The sequence below is a fragment of the Erythranthe guttata genome, chromosome 10 (assembly GCF_056151865.1).
Source record: "Erythranthe guttata isolate IM_541 chromosome 10, IM_541, whole genome shotgun sequence".
In the NCBI taxonomy this organism is placed as follows: Eukaryota; Viridiplantae; Streptophyta; class Magnoliopsida; order Lamiales; family Phrymaceae; genus Erythranthe; species Erythranthe guttata.
In genome coordinates, this window is record NC_142542.1 from 12,581,911 (window position 1) to 12,590,000 (window position 8,090).

The window sequence follows — 8,090 nt, forward strand, 5'->3', positions numbered from 1 at the left end:
ATTACCCAAGAGTTGCAAAATTTAATCAATGAGTTGAAGTATCGTAATGAAATGGATGTTGGATATATCTTAAACTACCTGGAAGAAAACAACGTAACTTCAGAGATGTTTAATGACGAATATATAATTGAGATTATATGGGAACTGATAAAAATGATGAAGTTGAAAATGATACAATAAAGCCCATTTTTCAGACTGAAGCACTTAAAACAACAATATTACTGAACAATTTATTGTTGAGCTATGATAGAAGTATACCAATAGTTCTTATTATATTAAGAAAATTGAGGGATAAAATTTAATGTGATATTGTCAACTTCGACAACAAACAAAAGAAAATCGAATCATATATTATAAGTCTTTATATATCTATCATAAATGTAATGTACCAAGTATTTGAAGAGTTATTTATGTACATTATTAATTTATATATTAGATGTGGTCTATAAGAATTTTAAATTATGTATTATCTTATAAATTTAGCGAATTATAAATTTAGCACATTGTCCCCGAGTCCGGCCAGGAAAAAAAATTATTTAAGCGAAATTATTAATTTATCGGGCATTAATTTATCAAGGTTCTACTGTATATGTGAAAATTGAAACAAAATTATCTTATTCTGTCTTTTATGATATGAAAATTTCTAATTTGGAACGATATTTTCCATTTAATTCCAAAATTTATATATCCATTTCTTTTCTTTTCTTATTAGAATTGAAATTATTTTAATGTCGGATCCAATTTTGATTATAAAAAGTAATTCTTAAACTCTCAATCTACTTTTCTTAAAAAAATAAAAAAAGTAAAATTTTCGATTTCCATCTATATGTACATAGAAGCTTTACAACATTAAGCATGTGTGAAAATTGAAACAAAATTTTCTTATTCTGTCTTTTATGATATGAAAATTTCTAATTTAGAACAATATTTTCCATTTGATTCCTAAAATTAAATATCAATTTGCTTTGGTTTCTCATAAAATTTAAATGATTTTAATATTCGATCCAATTTTAATTATAAACAATATTTCTTAAACTCTCAATATCCTTTTCTTATCTAAAAAAAATCCTTTGTTAAAAATATAGAATAAAAGTAGAATTTTCGACTACCGTCCGTATCAATACAAAAAGTTCCATTTTGTTTCAAAAAATTAAAAGGGCCCAACCGGGTTCGAACCGGTGACCTCTTGATCTGCAGTCAAATGCTCTACCACTGAGCTATGGACCCATTGCTTTTTCAATTTTAACAGTTAGATATATGTTCCGTTTACAATCGGACTGAAAATTAAAAGCCCTATTTGATAAAACCCTCTCATTCAATTTCCCTTGAGTGTTAGATCCAATTTTAAATCTCGTTTTAGACATAATCCCTTTAGATGCAGAATACCAAATTGCCCTATTGTATTGTTATTAAAAATTAATTAAAAAAATGTATATCCTATTTTATTTTTAGATTTTTTTTCTTAGAATGGTTTTTTTTTTCCTTCATTTTTTAGAATTAATGTTATGGAGCCAAACTTCATATATCTTATTGAACAAAAAAAAAAGCGTGTTCAAGTTTAATTTGTGTTTTCCTTAGGCTAACGAGTTGAGCTCAGATGAGGTTTTAACAATCAATCTCGGATCCAATATTAAATTTGTTAATTAAATTTTAAACCCTAATGAAAAAATCGCAAATAAACTTTTAACATTCGAACTTTAATTGAATACCGAGTCGTTTCGATATAATATGAAGGGTAGATAGCATTAAACCGCCTAAACGTTGCCCGTTTTTGCAGATTACCACCTACCAAAAAAAAGAAACTCCGATCATACATGAACTTAATAAGTTGTGCCACAGTGCCATATTTTACCAGTTTTAAGGCCAAATGACAGGAACTAGAGGCATGTGCGTTGCACAAGCGATTTAGAAGGGCTTTTTGTCTTTTCAAAATTACATGTCCTAATTCCTCTAATTAAGCCAATCTGAGGTTTGCCTGGAATCTTTGCAGGCCAATGTTGTGTCGGAAATATGATCCATACAGAAGAAAAGCATTCCAATTTTTACAAACCCTTCCAAATCACATGTGCAAGGCACACATGACTGTAATTCCGGTCATTTTGGGCTGAAAATGGGTTTTCACGGCAAAGTGGCACAACTTATTGAGTAGAGGGGGATCATAATATTTTTTTGTTAAGGTGGCAATCCGCAAAAACAGGGGCAAAGTTTAGGCGGTTTAATGCTATTGAATATAAAACCTACAAGAGAAACCAATGTTTGGATACGTTTTCGGAGTAATTTTCATTTTATTTTGGGGAAATGTGTTTTGAGAGAATAAATGATGAATGAAAGTAATGTTTGTTTATAATTTGAAATGAGACAATATACTGTAGCGGTCAAATCTTGTTTAAATGTGTTATGAAAATGTATTATAGAAGAACAAATTTGAAAAATAAAAGTGATGTTTGTTTTTATTTGAGTGAAGACATTTTTTTACTGTAGTAGTCACATCATGTCTGAAGGAGAGAGAAACTCTAACAGTTGTTTTGGATTTTTTTTAAAAACCTCAACAAACACAAATTCGTTTCAGGGAAAGAACTAAGGTGAAACGAAAACGTTACCAAACATTGCTAAAGCCATGTACATGCAGGGCCGTGCACATCCGGCCCTGGAGTGGGGCGAGCAGGGCCTACTTTCTATAAGGGCCCATTTTTCTTTATATATAAGGTTAAATACAAACCCCTATACTATGAACTTTGTATCAAAACATCTAATTGCTTAGATTCTTTTAATTTTCTGAAAAAAATATTTTACTTTTGTTATGTTGAGTTTCTTCATTTGTTTTTTCCAAAATGTCTTCCGGTAGTTTAAACTTCCTAAGATTACAGGCATCTTTACAAGCCTATTATTGTTGAGAATTTGAACTATCGGAAAACATTTAAGCCACATTTTTTTCGCAACAAATGAGATATACTTTGACGTGAAACATCCACATTGGCCGTTCCAAAGTATGAGGTACGTTCTTCTTAACTTCGGCGCATGGCTTGTCAACAAATTTAATCTGTCTCAAGATGCATTGTATTAGAAGGCAACAAAAAAAGACAATTCAAGTCATGGTGAAACAGACCATCTAACCATTAATATCACTAGGAATTTTTACAGACTGTTAAAAGCTAAAGCATGATATGATATCTTGGTCTTTTGCTACACATTTGTATTTCAGTTTATGATTTTCTGTTGGGAAAATTGGTTAAAAATTGAGTCATGAACAATTTTTTATCAATGTTATTGTACGGTCTAATTGAGTATATAAATGAATTTTGGATTAGAACCAATTTTGTGGTGAATGAAAAAATTACTAGTCCAAAATATAAGGAAAGTGGGATTTGAGTTATCCCACATTGGAAAAGTAGAGAAGTACTGAGCTGTATATATATCAAAATATTGGGACGGGCCAAAAACATTAGGTCATGGGTTTTTAACCCATTGGGCCCTTATTACTCGAAGCCCATCTCGATTGGTCTGATTGGTCTGAATTGGTGCGGCCGAACCAATGCAAACCATTCGGCTCAACTCGAAATGGTGCAACCACTCCCAATTGGCTCAACTCGAAATGGTGCAACCATTCAAAACAAAAGGTACCTTTTTGCTCCAAAGGACACTACTTTTCGAACCTTATAAATAGACCCTAACTTTCCCAAAATTCCTCACTTCAATCCAAAAAACAAGCCTACTACATATTAAGCCTACCCTTCACAGATTCTCTCGAAAAGTTCTACACAAAGTACAGTTCGTCGTACTTGGGATTTGGAGTGCTCCTATTCCAAGTTTAGCCGTTGTATCTTGGGAGACGATTTCCATTTAATCCGTTAGCACCGTTGCGGGGAAATTTCGTCTTAAGGACAGAGTCAACTCGCCTCGGCTAATCTTTCCGTATTTTCACTAATTAATTTATTCAACCAATTTACTAAATTCACTACCCGTTTTATGTATCGGGAACAACAATCTTAAGACGAAATTTTTGTGATTTAGTAAATTGTGTTTTCTGCACACGTTGGTAAACGAGATGGAGAAGAAGATAGTCTGCCAAAAATCAAGAAGTTACAAAATACAATTGGAGAAAGTTCATTTTCGGACAGAACATGAAGTCCACATTCTTTCCCATTTTCGAAGGTGTTAAAGTCCGAATATGGCAAATTAACATTTCACAAAAGTTGTAGATAATCAAGTTAGCTTTCCAGAACATGTTAAATCGTCACAATCGGAGATCGTACGAGGAAGTTATGATGAAAACACGAAAGGGTGGCAGAACTGCCAATGCACCTTTTCATAAGAAATTACAACCGTTCGTGACCAATGCAACTCGTCGCATATTAACGCATCACCAATGTCCAATGCACGAAATTTTGATGAAAGAAGACTGAATCGAAGATCAATAATGAGAAAACGTAAAACATAAAAGTTGTAGATAATTTTGTTGGTTGTTCGGATCATATTGAATCAACAAAATCGGACTTGGGACGGAAGAGATATGAATAAATCATTCAGCACTGCCATAATATTGACACGATTTGGTGCTACCCACAAAATCTTGAATTGACGAACATATAATTTATCGGGTACGTTTTTTAAGTATAAGATATCTATTTGTGAAGTATATTGATAATGCTATATGATATAATGGTGGATTATTGGATGATAGTGCATGGTAAACCATGTACAATATATATGCTTAATGAATATTCATGATGTTTGTGTATGTACATTAATAATAGAAATATTTTTATCCTAAATAAAATAAAGTGATAGCGTATGTGCTAATTATTTGAATAATTTTATCATAAACCGCATGATAAGTGCTATACTAATGACATTTCTCATGAAAATGCAATATTTATTTGCATAAATTGCTTATAGTTTGATATGGGATTAACTTTCTCCCAATTTGATGTGGAACTGTCCGGTTGATTGATTTTCGAATATGTGAGTACGTGATCTTATTAACGTTTTTATTATTGTCATGATCGATTAGACTTGTCTCGTATATTAAGTATGAGTTACTTACTAAGAGGAATATTATTATAAATATTATTATTTGCGTAAGCCATACTAATTCCTTAGAATTGTGTTATTGCATGGACATGCATTGATTACGTGCTATAGAATTTTTATAAATTCATTATGTTGGACATGAATTTATTTATGCCATGAAATATTATTTTCAAATTTGATGCTATTATATACTAGTGTGTATACTATGTATATGTTGATATAATATGCTTGATATATTGTTTCTTTCTATGATCAACTAGTATGAAAGACGTGCTCACATATTATGTTTATTATAATATTGATGTACATATGAATCATACTACGGTTTAATTAAAAGCATGATTTGAAATAAAATTGAAAGAAAGAGAAGCTCAATTCATGATAACACATGAGTAGTTCTTGTCTCAAGAACATAAAAGAAGATCGAATCGTTGGTTTGATTTGATTTGATATCACATTTGCAAAATAATGATCTACAATGTGAATGGATGAGATCGGATTTTGATTTTTCAAAGATCCGAAATAGTTGTTAACAACAATGGATGTTTTGTTGAAATAAAATTCGAGCAGTTTACTTAAGAGCTCGTTTTGTAGAATTAAATCGTTGGATTTGACTGAATTTTGAACAGCATGTTTAGGACATGCAATCCTAAATTATGAATGATTAAGATTAGAATTTATATATTCTAACTTTAATGTTGAATAGTGGAGATCAACCACCATTTGAAGAGATTAATATTCTCTTGTTTATTGACAAGATTTAAGTATCTTGACGAGTTTCTCTTTTGAGGAAAAAGAAGAAATCTTATTATCTTAATTGTTGACAAGATTTAAGTATCTTGAGAAGATTTTTCTTGTTGTGCTTTCTTGAGAGAAAGAAAAACAATACTTTGTAATTAAATCTTATTGGTGATCCAAAATATTTTTCTAACTAAAGAAGAAATGTATTTTGTTACATTGTATCCTTATTAATAAAATAAAAATAAGGATTTCAAAGCATTTAAATGTTATGTGAATGAAAGTTGGAAAGTGCCAACTTTGACAAATGAATGAAAAATGAGAACCAAAACTTTTGGAAAAAGTTTATGGATATTATATTGATAAATTCTAGAATATATACTCTAGAATTTGTGGGGGAAATTAGATATCTCGAGCTAACCACATTAATATTTAGAAATGTGGGGGTCTTTATCCCGAGCTAACCACATAAATATTTAGAAATGTGGGGGTGTTTAGGCAAAGGTAAAAAAAGTACCTAAGTTAATATACAATGCCTAGTATAGTTAAGTGGATAAAATACTTAAGCATATTCATTGAATATGCAAATAATGATTGTGCATAAGATAGTCATTCTTGATGCAAATTACATTATATTTTTCTTGTAAAATAAGAAAATAAATAAGTTCTAAATAAGAGAACTAATAAATGTCTAAGTGGTAAATCATCAAAGTGATGAATAACCAAGTTAAAATATGTGTGATTGGTAAATCATCAAAGTGATGAACAACCAAGATACAACAAGATGACAAAGAAAATCAATATGTTTGATTTTGATTTGATTTTATAATTTATGAGTTATAAAATGAACAAAGGACAATTATTGAAATATTGTCTACATTGGAAGAATGTACGTGGAAGTTAGTTTGTCTTCTTCCAAGTAGTAAACCATTAAGGTTTCGATGGACTATTCAAATGAATGATTAAGGGTGGTCCAATAAAGCTAAATTAAATAGCTATGGAAATATTCTAAAGTAATATTTGATAAAATTGTGTTAGTAATAACGAGTGTGGCCAGTGTGTTTATATTAAAAGCACATGGAAGTATATGTCTATAGACGACATTATAATCATGAGATAGTGATCATGATACTATTTTGAACGTTGAGAAAATATTGGAAAAGTAAAAATAAAATTTTTGATGTCAAAAGACGAGGGTCTAGAGGATGTAATCTTATAGATTAAAATCACTAAGACAAAGATAGTCTTATTGAAAGTCTCATGTTGAGACACTACTAGAAAATTGATCTAGTTATCTAAAGACCAAGGGTTTACCTTGCCAAAAATAATGATGAAGAATGGTTCAATTACAAATATTTTTGGATAGTTTGGCAGCATAATGAATTGCAAACTAGTAAATATGTAATTCCAAAATAAATAATCATTCAATGATATTATAAGGGTTCTTAGGTAATCTAAGTATCGTCTTTAAATGGATTACATTAAAGAAAATATCCAATTGTATTAGGAAGGAACATTGGATGTATGAGTCCACTAAGATTATGTATCTTGGAAATCCTCAAACAAAATTGAATAGCTCGATTCATGGTCGAATTCGAATGTATAACTTGAGATAAGGTTAGAAAAGAAGTTGAATAAACTTCATAAAATTATTGGAGGATGTTCCGTGTTGGACTAAGTCGGTGTCTACAATTATGAATAAATTGTGATAACCAATCGGTTACGTTAAGGGCACAAACGACATGTATAATGGCAAGTATCGATACACTCGTACACATAAGACCATTAGGCAATTGATCTCAAAGGAAATAATATAACATTGATTATGAAAATCAATGGTTAATAGCGGATCCGCGACTAAAAGTCAACTAAAGAGATCAAACATATTGCCTGTCTAGGGGAGTGAGATTAAAACCCATAAATTAAGGACAATCTTGGTGGTAACCCAACCATGCTGACTGGAGATCCCAAGAACTGGTTCAAAAGGGACAACTAAGCTAAGAAAGTTCAGTGATGCACTAAGGAGTGTATATTCCTATGGAATAATATATTTCCAACTCATTCCCGTGATAGACATTAGTGCTGCCTGCAGAGAGGGTAAAGGATAAGCGAAAGCTTTTAATGATTCCAAAACCTTATAACAAAAGGTGAGGTATTGGCAGGATACCTTTAATAGGAGATCACCTATGTAAGTGTATGAAGTGAGGGCCGCTTCAAAAACTTGACAAACACTTATGAATCCAAGATGTGTGTCCATGGCCAAAACGGACACAATCATGAGAACTAAGGAAATGTGAGAATAGTATTGTGTGGGTTGCATT

At 31.1% G+C, this 8,090-nt stretch overlaps 1 non-coding gene across 1 annotated transcript; it reads right to left on the reverse strand.

Annotated features, from left to right (window-relative positions):
- Positions 1-1,155: 1,155 nt before the first annotated feature.
- On the reverse strand, positions 1,156-1,227 carry TRNAC-GCA (transfer RNA cysteine (anticodon GCA)). Its single transcript has one exon. It is a non-coding gene; the product is annotated as a tRNA-Cys (tRNA).
- Positions 1,228-8,090: the final 6,863 nt, after the last annotated feature.